Source organism: Tenebrio molitor, chromosome 4 (assembly GCF_963966145.1).
Source record: "Tenebrio molitor chromosome 4, icTenMoli1.1, whole genome shotgun sequence".
Lineage (NCBI taxonomy): Eukaryota > Metazoa > Arthropoda > Insecta > Coleoptera > Tenebrionidae > Tenebrio > Tenebrio molitor.
The window spans coordinates 15,220,605-15,233,317 of NC_091049.1; the positions used below are offsets into that span (position 1 = coordinate 15,220,605).

Sequence of the window (12,713 nt, forward strand, 5' to 3'; positions counted from 1 at the left end):
ATGGGTATACCGAAATGGAAGTAACATTCGTCGATGGGTTCATGAAAAAGATATAAAAAGCAATCCCTCCAAAATAACAAGTGAAGGCAAAAGGTTTACAATCTTACATGCTGGGAGTCGGTTTGGCTTTTTGGGAGCATGTGATCTTTTACTGGATGCAGCGAGTAATGACAGAGACTACCACAAAACAATGAACGGAGAAATATTTCAAAAATGGGTTATTAGTCAATTAATTCCTGGTTTAGCAAAACAGCATATAAGTGTGTTGTGATAATGGATAATGCACCGTACCATTCAATGCAATTCGAAAAACTGTCCACGTCGTGTTCCACAAAAGCAAAAATGCAAGAATGGTTAATAAATCACCATGTCCAATTTGAAGCAAATTATACCAAAAATCAGTTGTGGGAAGTAATAACACCTTTTAGAAGAAATTATCAAAAACAATACGTTGAAGCCACCCTTGCCTCTAACTCGTTTACCTATCGGAACAAAATCAAAATTTTAATACTTCCAGAATATAATTCATAAACACAATCGCCAGTCGATCACGGGTCGGTGATATAATATCGGCAATTTACTTCTGCATTTACTCAAGTTGAGTCTAATCGACTACATTACGTCATCACCTGTCGGCTCGGACACCTCAATCAACATGCAGGCAGTCTCGGTCTTGCATGTCACTTTCGCAGCTCCCGTTCGATGACCCCTTAAATTTTACCCCGTTATACACCTGGAGTCAAACAATGTGCAGGCAGTGTCGGCCTCGGACATTAATTTCTTAGTCCCGATGTTTCCCAATGTGCAAGCAGTATCGGCATTGGACATTGATCTCTCAGTTCCGGTGTCTTAATGTAGAGGCGGTATCGGCCTCGGACATTAACCTTTCAGTTCCGAAGTCTCTTAATGTACAGGCGGTATCGGCCTCGGACATTAATCTTTCAGTTCTGGAGTCTCTTAATGTGCAGGCGGTATCGACCTCGGACATTAACCTTTCAGTTCCGGAGTCTCTTAATGTGCAGGCGGTATCGGCCTCGGACATTAACCTTTCGGTTCCGGAGTCTCTTAATGTGCAGGCGGTATCGGCCTCGGATATTAACCTTTCGGTTCCGGAGTCTCTTAATGTGCAGGCGGTATCGGCCTCGGACATTAACCTTTCGGTTCCGGAGTCTCGTAATGTGCAGGCGGTATCGGCCTCGGGGAACTCTGGGCATTTCTCCTAGAGTACTCAAGTACGAATATAGTTCGTTTACGTCGCCAAATCGGGAAGCTCGGGCAGTTCGTGCCATATTTTCATCCGTAACACCACCGATGACGGCGTCTACGAGCGATGACTCGGGGATCTTCAATTTTAACGCTCGCAACTTGTCTAACTTGGTGAAACAATACTCGCCTAAATCTTGTCCTTCATGTGTCTCGTAGAGCGCAGCTTCTTTTAGGAGTTTTGCAAACGGCAGTGGTTTCGCAAATTGTTTCTCCAGTTTGTGTTTGATGTTTTTCCAGTTTGCTTTGAAATACTCTTGCGAGTCGTACCATTTTCTTGCCATTCCGGTGAGACGATTCGACATGACTCTGATTGTCATTAGGTCGTTCCAACCGTAGACCTCTGCGATCTCGTCGACCCGTCTCACCCAGGCATCAATGGAAAGCGAAGATTGTTGTGGGTTGAATTCTGGAATAATCTTTTCATCTCCTTGAGTGGGGAACTTCGATCGACTTTCCATTTCGCTCAACCGTTTTTCGAGTTTTCTGATCTTCCTATTTTTCCTGTTGTCGTCGTATTCTGAAGACGAACTCGACTCGGATTCTGAAGACAAACTCGACTCGGACCTCCGTCGGGACGTTGATGGTTCAGTTTCTTTCGCCGTTTGGTTTATTGGCGGCGTCGTGGATCTGTCTGGAATTTCTGAAAATTCCATGGCAGCACTGGTGGCACTTTCCACTTTACTTTCGTCGCACTTCACTACTGGGTAATCCCACTTCTGATTTGTAAGAACAATTAAACGAGATGGAAAATCTTAGTAACGATTTATTAACTTTTAAAATAAATCTGCTAAACTACAATAAACGCACGTGACTTCACGTTATGCTTGTACAATGGCGAAGAGAGAATGTCTCCCTTCTTAACATTTTTAGCTTATATACTACCCCCATCCCCAATGTTTCACCACCGTGGCCACGTACACAAAAATGTTGCCGGGCTAGGGATATGACCATTTATGGTCATGTCAACTATCACACCACCGTGTTTTCTACCACTTGGGCCGGAAGGGGTGAGGGTGTTCTCGCATCATCTTCCACATCACCATCCACGTCGACTTGATGACGACGACGAATTGTATCGCATTATGTCGCAATTTCATGGAGTCGAAGATTTTCTTACATAAAGTACAAGTAATCATTAGTAAATGGGTTCTTGATGGCTGTGTTAAAATGGGAGAGTTCAAAACAGACTCCTAATTCTTCCGCCATCTTCATATGTGATGTAGGAGCATCACATGTTATTGATATAACTTCCTGGGGGCCTACCACCGACTCGTGTGAGATTTCTCACCGGTGAGTTTTGTCACCAAAATGACGTCATTTTAATGAAAAGTGCTAAAACCCTACTATTGACGCTGTGACTTTTCTCACCGGTGACAAAAGTCGAATGAAAACGCGTGAGATTTTTCGATCGCTTTATTATGAGTGGAATTATGGTGAGATTTGACATTTGAAGTGTGTTCAATTCAAATGAAGAATACTAGTTGGTTATAATGAATAATATATGAAATGTTTAATTAAACAAAGTGAATATTTAATATTTTTGGTTTATTATTATTAAATATCAGATAAAATTTGAAGAAAAACGCAGGTAGGTAACCAACCAAACGCTCTTTTTCTACATCTTGATGAGACTATTATTACTTGCACTGTTAATTCTACGTTTCTTTCTTTAACACACCCCAGTAGTTTTTGTACTTGTAAATTGTAAAATATGCATTACAATACGTGCTTTGCGTGTTTTTTTAGGTTGAAGTGGACTCTGTGGATTATATTTGTTTGGAATTATTCATCTAAAAGTGAACCATCCCTCCATCTATGCCTCTATGGGCAGTAGATCTAGTTCTGGCGCGAAGTCGGTGGTAGGCAGCCCCCCTGCGCCCTGCGTGTGTTCTGCGGCCCTGTCCTCGCCCCTCGTTCCTAGATCCTCGTTCGCGGTGTGAGTACGCCGGACGCCGGTTGTCTCGCTTTTCGTTCGCTTACCGTTCAAAGTGTTACCTTTTGTAAATTCAGTTTGTCAACTTTGTGTGTTGTTAATCTAATTCTATGTGTTGACGTTATCCGTTCGTTTTTCTCTTCTTCACCCACGCGTTTCAGTTGTAGGTACAATTCGCAACAATATTCTTTGTGTTATTTTGCCAGTGGTCTGCAGTCAAACTTGTGCATAAAATGGATGATTTAATGATGCTCAATTTAATTGAGAATTTGGAGAAGAAGTAGATGTGTTATTGAGGCGAGCTGCTGGAGTTATTTAATTTTATTGTGATCTTATATGCGTCTGAAAAGAAGACCCAGTGATTTATCTATCCATACTCAAGTAATTAAGCTAATAAGGTTTTTTTTTGTCTGCATTATTTTTTTATTTGTTGGCAGCACACGCTTCTATGCTACGAGCAGCTATCAGGCTTATGTTGGATGATGTTGGATACAGTTGCTTCATAAGCATTTCTCAACAAACTGTGAGTGACGCACTTCATGAAGTAGGTAACAGAAGCCTTGAGCCTGCCCAAAGTAGGTACTAAATACTTATATTAAGTATCCTAACAATTTGGAAGCCCTTAGAAGTGTCAGACACAAATAAATTCATCAGTTTCAGTGAGCACATGTAACTTTTATGCATTTTTTATTTATCGTTTTATTTACAGGTGGAGTTTCTAATGGTCGGGTTTTTTGGACGTGGAGATCGACGAGGAAAAGGATTTGGTGCTGAACAACTATTAGGACTGGCAGGCTCTGAAGTCACTGAACGAATTGATTGGGTTGGAGGATGGTGAGAACCAGGAGCATTCAAAACAGCAACTGGTGTCAACACTGCAGCAATAAATTCTTCAGTTTGTGACAATGACTGAAAATTGCAAAACTGTTCACTCCACCTCCTGTTTTATTGGCTTTTCTCTTATTCACAGCATCTTCTTATTGTCTTGCCAGATCTGTAGAAATTAAAATAAAATGTTGAAATTAAGCCTTGGATATTTTAATAGTATACAAATGAGCTGTCACCACCAGTTTTCAGGTGCGTGGCTGACTGTTTGATGCACTTAGCTTGCTGAGTACTGCAAAATAGGCTGAGCACCTGAAAAGTTACCTATTGACAAAAAATCGGTTCTAATTTTTTGATGTTATGTTTGGTAGATGTCAAATTTGTATATTTAGTTATATTCCACTTTGCACCCTTTGAACGATGTAGATATATATAAATTCTAAAGTAACGAATATGAAAAATTACCTTTCTTCACGCTTTCCACTTTTTTGCGGAGAATTTTCCAGAAATTAATTCTGGGTGAGTCCGCATAAACTCGACCAAAATTTCTTTTTGCTCTTTCGTCACTTTTATGATTGATTATAAAGTTTCAAAAATCGTGAAAAATGATTTGTTAAATGTCAAAACCACGATTGAAACCAAGGCGATCTACATTTACCAGGCCATGACACTGACTAAAGACAGTGTGCTATGGAATGGCCTACCATAGTCTGACAACATTGCTTCACCAACATTTAGTGAAAAAAATCGAAATCCACTAAACCTGTCATTGTATTTACATTTGTCAAATATGAGTGATCTAATTTTAGACAGTTCAAAAATGCGTAATCGCATTGTAACATATAGTTTAAAACCACCTTTGGGACAGAAAAATAACGGTGCTCATTACTGATAAGTGATAATATTTCAGATGCCCTGCTGTGTTCCGGACTATTGAAACTGTTTGGTTATAAACTAACGCGACTAACAATTTGTTCTCCCCATTGCCTAAATCCCATCCCATTTCCTGTAACTTGCTTCCCAGTCTCATTTCAATATTCGTTTTTAAAACCAAAAGATTTTCTCCAGTGATTGTGTCGTCATTACTAATTTTGATTATTTCTTCCCAAAGTGTAATTTCTTCGTAATTAGAAGTTATTGGAACCGCGTTTGGCACAAGTCGCTTCATTTTGTCCCCATTGATAAATAACTGTTCCGCTAAAATCTTTAGCACAAGCATGGCTACTTTTGCGAATTCTTCACTCTTCGATTTTTAAAATCACCTTCCAAATTGGCTTCGTTTCCTCATTTGATGGAAACTTAAATAAAAGTATTTAGCTACCTACGCAATTTGAAGAAGAAGACGCATAATTTGAGTTGCAATTTGGTACGCAACACTTAAATTACATTTTTAATTCAGTTTGACGAATTTGACCAAGGACTTGTCAAAATTTATTTTAAATGTCGAATTCGTTTCATAATTTTTGGAATACCGTAGGTCATGGAATGGCCTACCAGGGAATGTGGCAACACAGCCAGTGTCCAGGCCTGTAACTTAAGACCGCCTTGTTGAAACCTATATGTTGCTAAGCAACGAACGCGAATTGCAACGTTGCAATATCTAACAGATGAGAAAACTCATCGGTGAAATTTCTCATCTCACGCAATGTCAATAGTAGCGTTTTTAAAAAATGAGTGACAAAATGCACGTGAGTTTTTTCACTGGTGAGAAAACTCACCGAAGTCGGTGGTAGGCCCCCTGTTAATGAATCAATCAAATAATAAGACACTGGTATTTTCCAACTGCCATTTAAAGCTACTACCATGTACACTAATACTTTGATACCGTTCGGAGACGTCAGACACCGAACGTTCCAAGAGTGGAACAGAATTTGGTCGACTCACGCGAACAGCGAGTCGGCCAATCAGAGCCGGCGGACGGCAGGTCGCAAATCCTGGGACCGGCTTGCCCGGCCGCCCGGACCAAAAAACTAATATAATATGTGACTTTCTTGACATTCAAGTAAAGTGTAAATAAACCTTTAGGAATCGTAACCCCACTTTCGATTCTTGTCAGTTTGGCAATCAATTTAAACTGTTTGAAGCTCAGATATTCCAAAAATCCGACATGAATGAACAAAATTAGAGCAATCGTACATAGATAACCTGAGGTAAACGTCCTGTGTAATAGAAATGACAAAATAATTTTGAATTTTGAAATTTACCACCCAAAAAATAACGTTCATAATCAAGACGGTAATCATGCTGACAATAAAGTACGGATTACAATTTTTTTTTTTTTTGAATTGACAGACAATGACGGCCAAAATTTTTTGGCCGGCATAGTACCGAGTTCTTCCACTGTCCCTGACATAATCTATTTTCTTTATTAAAGGGTTCGGATTCAGTCCATAGACGAATTTCTCCACCTAAGAGAACTCTGCGCTTAAATCGTCATATCCACTTTTCTCTAAGTAGGGTTGTGCAGAGGAGGTTATTTTATTACCTTCATTTCGTTTTTATAATTAAATGCAACCAATAGAATCCCATTTCTTCATAATTTAGGAAAGTAAAGGAATTGAATAGTTATACAGAGTGATCAACAAGGACTGAAGCTGTTGGCAACAATGACAACATGATGAAAATTTCAGTGAAGTTGGTAGCATTACATTTTCAGTTGTCAATTTTGACGGGCAAATTTAAACTTCAAAATCAAGTGTTATTTTTGTATCAATTTATTAATGAAAATGGTTTTTACACTAAAATTTTGATGCTGCTAACGGTTGGCAGTATTCCACGGAGCACGGACGATACTCGTACATTGCACCAATTTCAACAAATGTTCCCCGAGCCAGTTGGTACTTTGGGCGGCGAGGTACCTTAGTCGCGTTTAGGCAGCATTGCACGAGATTTGTGCAACGTTACCTACAAACAGGTGATGTGAAAAAGGCAAAACTTACTGGTAGAACATCTACACTTACAGAAGATGTAGTTGAGAATGTTCGAGGTAGAATGGAACAAAACCTTCGAAAGTCAGTGGGAAAGCTTTCACTCCAAACAGGCGTGATTCTTATGTAAAACACACGCATCCAAAGTTCTTTGTTGGGCATGTTTAATGCAGGGCCTAATAATCCTTACCATTAAAAATCCCGTCATTCCTTTTCCTTACTTTACAGGCTTGTCATATGGACGTTGCCTAACCATTTTAAAGAAGAAATTAAAGTTCCACCCTTACAAATTTTCTCGGATCTAATCCCTGCATCCCGCAGACTTTCAGCTCGAAAATAATATCGCATAAAACATGTTTCTGTTTCTCAGGAGGGGCATGCGGGCACGGCCTGTCGCTTTTATGAATATCGAAACAGTGGGCCATTATTAAGTACCGCTAATTACATTTTATACTGTTTTTGATCGTTTTGTACGTTTTTTTTTTTTACCAACATACACAATGAAAAATAAAACCCGCGAAATTCAAAAAAACTGGCCAAGAGCGCGTGATCGTACTTAGTTAATTTCCCTACGTTGTGTTTTTTTTTTTAATACAAATTAAACATTACCAGATTCGTTCCAACAGGGTGTGTGAACCACACAGAAGAGTGCAAATAAAACAACACAATAATTAAAACCAGCTATTTATTCAAAGTTATGATTTTCGTTAACGCCGGGATTCATGAATAATAAAACGTCTCGGGAGAGGGCACCCAAGTCTCCTCAAATGTGAGAAGACTACTCATTTAGAACTCTAGGAAAATGGTGAGCTCTGGCCATTCTCCCAGACCCCCGAATGAGGCTCCGCTAAAACCTCTCCTGAAAATACGAACAAGTCCGAAGTGACAACGTGGACGGGACAGTTAGTGAGAATTGAGCAAAACTGATTTCATAAACAACACAATTCAAATTCAGAAAAAAACAGGAGGGTCATGTACATTACAAACAAAACAGTTACTTCGGACCGTTCGAGCGAGAGCGGGCACTAGGCGAGAACTTCAGCATGTCCTTTTTTTTTCTTTTCCAAGTTAATTTACAAAATACGGCAGATACGCTATAGAAGGAGTGAGTGGCTTTGGGTGGTCCGGGGGTCTGTGGTACCTATCCTTACGACTTTATCATTTCCCGCCTACCCGTGATTTAGTGCTAAGGGGAAAAATCCTAACTGCTTTACGTTAAGTCAACAAATTGAGGTACTCTAAGTTCATCGGTTGAATTGAATATGACTATTTCAGAGCAAAAACAAACGACGCTTGTCAAGTACCACAAACTTCGAGAACAGATTCCCATTCCGGAAGTTCTGTGCCAAGGAACTCGGATTCAACTTACACCATGAGCGACGTTGCGGACCAGCATTCAGCAAGCCCCGCCAAGCGTTATGGTTTTCGGGTCTCTCTTGGGGCACAACATGTTAAACGAGGGGCCGCGGGGTCGTGTTCAACGATTGGATGTTAGGAGCAACTAAACCCCTCAAACAGAGAGAGACCCTCGCGATAAGGAAGAATTGACATTTACAGCAACTGAAAAATGTAAACGAAACCGCGACAAAACTTTGTTGACGGAGTAATCTAAGAACACTTTCAGTTTGGGATGGAAAAGTGGTAACAACCAATAACACATACATAACAATAAAACAAAAAAACACAGTCCAGTCGACCCTAGCCTATTAGAGCCGGATCATCGACAAGGGGCCCCCCCTTGGATAATATGGAGGGCGCCCCGGGACTAAACGATGAAAATACCTAAATGTAGAAGATCCCTGGATAAGGAAAAAGCCCGCGCAGATACCTGAAATATAAACCCAATTGGTTGCTACCGGGATGGAAAGTGGAAACTTTCAAATTTTGATTAAAAATGTTAAGCAATAAATAAATACTTGTTACACCAAAAGCGTCACTCGGAATAATTAGAAAGGGGATCAAAGTGAGGGAGTGCGCTGATAAAAAGTGAAAGCCACAGACCCACGCTAAAACTTGGAGTCATTTTCTTTTAGGAAAATTAGTGAATTGTAAAAACCTGCTTTGACAACAAAGGGAAAACGTGATCCGTCAATTTTATAAATTTAGCAAAACTAGAACCAGGCTGCCTTACGCTCCTTCGCAAGCTTATAATGTTAAAAACATAATACATGGGGATGGTCGAGATAAATGTGGATTTTGTAAAACATGGTGGAACCCCACGTGCGACCCATTTGTGTCTTATTATTGTTAAACTACATTTCGCGCGAAGCAGAATTAATTTTAGTACCCCAAACACATACCTAGTTCAAAACAGAAGTTGGGCAGCAACATTTAGCACAGTTCAATAAAAAAAAACAACTAAAATCGCACAATTAGCACACAGAAAAATACGCGGTACTTCTGTACTACTCTGCGGTCAAGAAAAAAAGTGCCCTCCAAAAAGAAAACATGGCCGTTCATCCCCTGTCGACTTTCACCCACGCCCCCAAGCGGTCGCCGACGGTACCGAACGCCGGTAATTCTATAGCTTTCATTGGCGGTTAGTTTTGAATTCAAAAGCGGTTATCTCAGACGCCCCCAAGTGTCTTCGGCGTGGAGAGCATCGTAGCAAGGAAGACACTTCCTGTCCGTGGTTGCAGTTTTGTCGTTCTCGACCTCGCTTCCCAGTGGCTTTCGTCGGCGTGGGGTGGTGTACACATCAAGCCCAAGAGTCAGCGTCTAAAAATCCGTCCCGAGTACGAACGGTGGGAGCTAAAAAGATAGGAACAGTATCCGGTCCTTTGGTCAACTAACGTATACGATGTCAGAGTTACCTTCTCTGGCAGTGGTGGCGATGTCGGGGACGTCGAGCATTTCGTCAACATCCTACTAACTTCACGCCCCCAGGTTGGTCCGGTAACGCAACGCCCCAGGGAGCAAGAATCGACATGGAATAGACCTGAGAAACTCCAAAGTGGTCCTACTTCTCCTTGAAAGCTGGGGTGACTTTCTCGGCCAGCACTTGTCATCTCATTAGTTCCCCTCGGATGCGACCTTCCCTTCCAACTTTCCCCGGAACATGGGCCCGAGAAAAATATCGTTTAGTGGGGTGCCTCAAATTGGGTAAATGACCCTCAGGTCTCGTGAACCGGAAACCGCGAAGACGGCGGAAATGGTCTCGCCCCCAGATGTCAGAACCGGAGCAACACGGGCAATTTGAGAACGCCCGGGCAGGCCTCTAGTCCCAGGCGGTACCTGGAAAGTGTGTCCGCCACGATACTTTTGTTTCCAGAATGGTCCAGTACTTCTGGAGCCCGACGATGATCGCCAAACGTTCCTTTCCTGGCACGGTGTACAGAAATCCTGGTCCTCTCAGAATACGGCTCGCAAATCCGATCACACCACGTTCTCCGTTATCTAGAAGCTGATAACGTTCGGCACCGGAACCGTCCGTTTGCGAATAGACGGCTTTGCTAGAATCCGGGAATTCTTTCTTTTCTTTTTAGGAACGTTAGTGAATTGTTACACCTGATTTTACAAAAAAAACGTGATCCGTACGGTTTTATAAATTTAGCAAAACTAGAACCAGGCTGCCTTACGCTCCTTCGCAAGCTTATAATGTTAAAAACATAATACATGGGGATGGTCGAGATAAATGTGGATTTTGTAAAACATGGTGGAACCCCACGTGCGACCCATTTGTGTCTTATTATTGTTAAACTACATTTCGCGCGAAGCAGAATTAATTTTAGTACCCCAAACACATACCTAGTTCAAAACAGAAGTTGGGCAGCAACATTTAGCACAGTTCAATAAAAAAAAACAACTAAAATCGCACAATTAGCACACAGAAAAATACGCGGTACTTCTGTACTACTCTGCGGTCAAGAAAAAAAGTGCCCTCCAAAAAGAAAACATGGCCGTTCATCCCCTGTCGACTTTCACCCACGCCCCCAAGCGGTCGCCGACGGTACCGAACGCCGGTAATTCTATAGCTTTCATTGGCGGTTAGTTTTGAATTCAAAAGCGGTTATCTCAGTATTGTGTTTTAAAACTACCAAATCGTAACATAACCTAAATTTTTTGACATTCACAACTTGCAGCGGGTGCCCACACTGACGCACAAAAAAATTTCATACTTTGGGAATATTTTGCTGTCATTTGCTGCCAACAGCTTCAGTCCTTGTTGATCACGCTGTAGTTTCACCAGTTTCAAAGTGACAGTGTTCTAAACCTTGTTAAAATGGATGCACTGTTAGCGCCAAGACGTACCGCATTACGTGTCCAAGTGGTGTTAATCTGTTAATCTCTGCCATTTTCGTTGATCGTTGCCGATTTTGCCGAAAAATGAAGATGGATTCACCCATGTTTTTGTGGCAGTGGATGTGTATTCCAAATATTGTTTTCTGTGCCCACTTAAAAGCCTCAAAACAGATGAAATCGCTAATTGCGCCCAAGATATCATCTTTCTAGTGGGTACCCCGGCTCGCATTCTCACTGAAACTGACGTCATCTGCTGCCTGTCAGATGCGTCTTTAGGCCAAGGGATGGTGCCCGGACCCGACCCGGATGACTACGACGCTCTCCTTGAGAGTCATTTTCTATTATAGTCTGTTTTTAGCACGACCTGTTAGATGATCAGAGTGTCTATAACGGCCTGGGCGTAGACCGAAAAATCCTATTGCCCTCATGATTCTGACATTTGGGGTTGTTTTCGGGGTTTGCTGTTAACAACTAACTATCATGTTATCAAATGTGTGACAACGCCATGTGCATCGTGACAATTTAGACATGCAGTCCACACTCCACACACATGTATCTGCATGATGCAGTTGTCCAGTTCCAGTGACAAATGATACTTTACTTTAATTGTAATTACAGTTTGAATATTCTGAATTGGCAGAAGCAAGATGTTGCGCACTGGTTCGGTTGTGCGGAAGAAACAAAGTTTCAGCGCCGCGTTTTTGAAAATATCTTGGTCAAGTGGCGAGTGCAAATTCATAGAAGAATAATTTGTCCAAAATTTAATTAAGCAAACTAACGGAACTTGTTGCTGCATTTGCCGCAATATCAGTTCTCATATGATAAAAAAGCCAGTTCATAAACACTACCAGCAAAATACTAGAAATACCAAACAGAACTAGCATCAACTAAATTAATAAAATGTTTGTTATCAAAGTTCTTTTTAAACTGTGAGACTTTTGACATTGCACTTTGACAACTTCACTGAATTCATTACATTTGTTTGTGAGGTTAGGTAGGTTAGGAAAAATATGTCAATCATCAAAACGGCGGTGGTTTTTGGAATATATGCAGTTGTATCAGTTTATAACACGCACTTGGTGTGTGTGGCTGTCTCCCTTCAACACATGTGAGGCAGCTTCGTAGTTCGTTGCCTCTGCTGCGTTCGCTATTGAGATGTCGTTCTGTGCGTCTCACTCTGAACTATACGATTTGAGGAACACGGAACTATTGACGTGTGTCGGTCTCGGCGCGGGCGTAAGATGTCGACTAAACGTCAAAAATTGTCACGAAACAAGGAAAATGTAATTCGATTTAACCAAAGCTTCGGAAATCACTGCAAAAGTGTTGCAATAAGCTAAAATATTACACAGATGATGTTGACTCACTTGCGTAATGTGCTATCGTGCAGCAACGAGAGGAAATTTAGTTGAACGTATTCTCCAAACCAATTTTTTTTCCATAAATCAAAATAAAGTAGTGTCGCCACTGTCATCTGAACGGAAGGGTTGGGAAAACCCACATTTGTTGGGAAGTCCGAT

The 12,713-nt window shown here is 41.2% G+C and overlaps 2 long non-coding RNA genes across 3 annotated transcripts; one reads left to right on the forward strand and one right to left on the reverse strand.

Moving 5' to 3' along the window:
• Positions 1-1,132: 1,132 nt before the first annotated feature.
• LOC138127637 (uncharacterized) lies at positions 1,133-4,225 on the forward strand. Of its 2 annotated transcripts, XR_011158300.1 has the most exons (4): positions 1,133-2,854; positions 3,013-3,580; positions 3,637-3,858; positions 3,909-4,225. It is a non-coding gene; the product is annotated as an uncharacterized lncRNA (long non-coding RNA). The 2 variants fall into 2 exon arrangements; XR_011158299.1 differs by having other exon boundaries at positions 2,086-3,580.
• Positions 4,226-7,619: 3,394 nt separating this feature from the next.
• LOC138128541 (uncharacterized) lies at positions 7,620-10,414 on the reverse strand. Its single transcript, XR_011158752.1, has 2 exons — positions 9,765-10,414; positions 7,620-9,702 (listed from the first exon to the last, which is right to left on the reverse strand). It is a non-coding gene; the product is annotated as an uncharacterized lncRNA (long non-coding RNA).
• Positions 10,415-12,713: the final 2,299 nt, after the last annotated feature.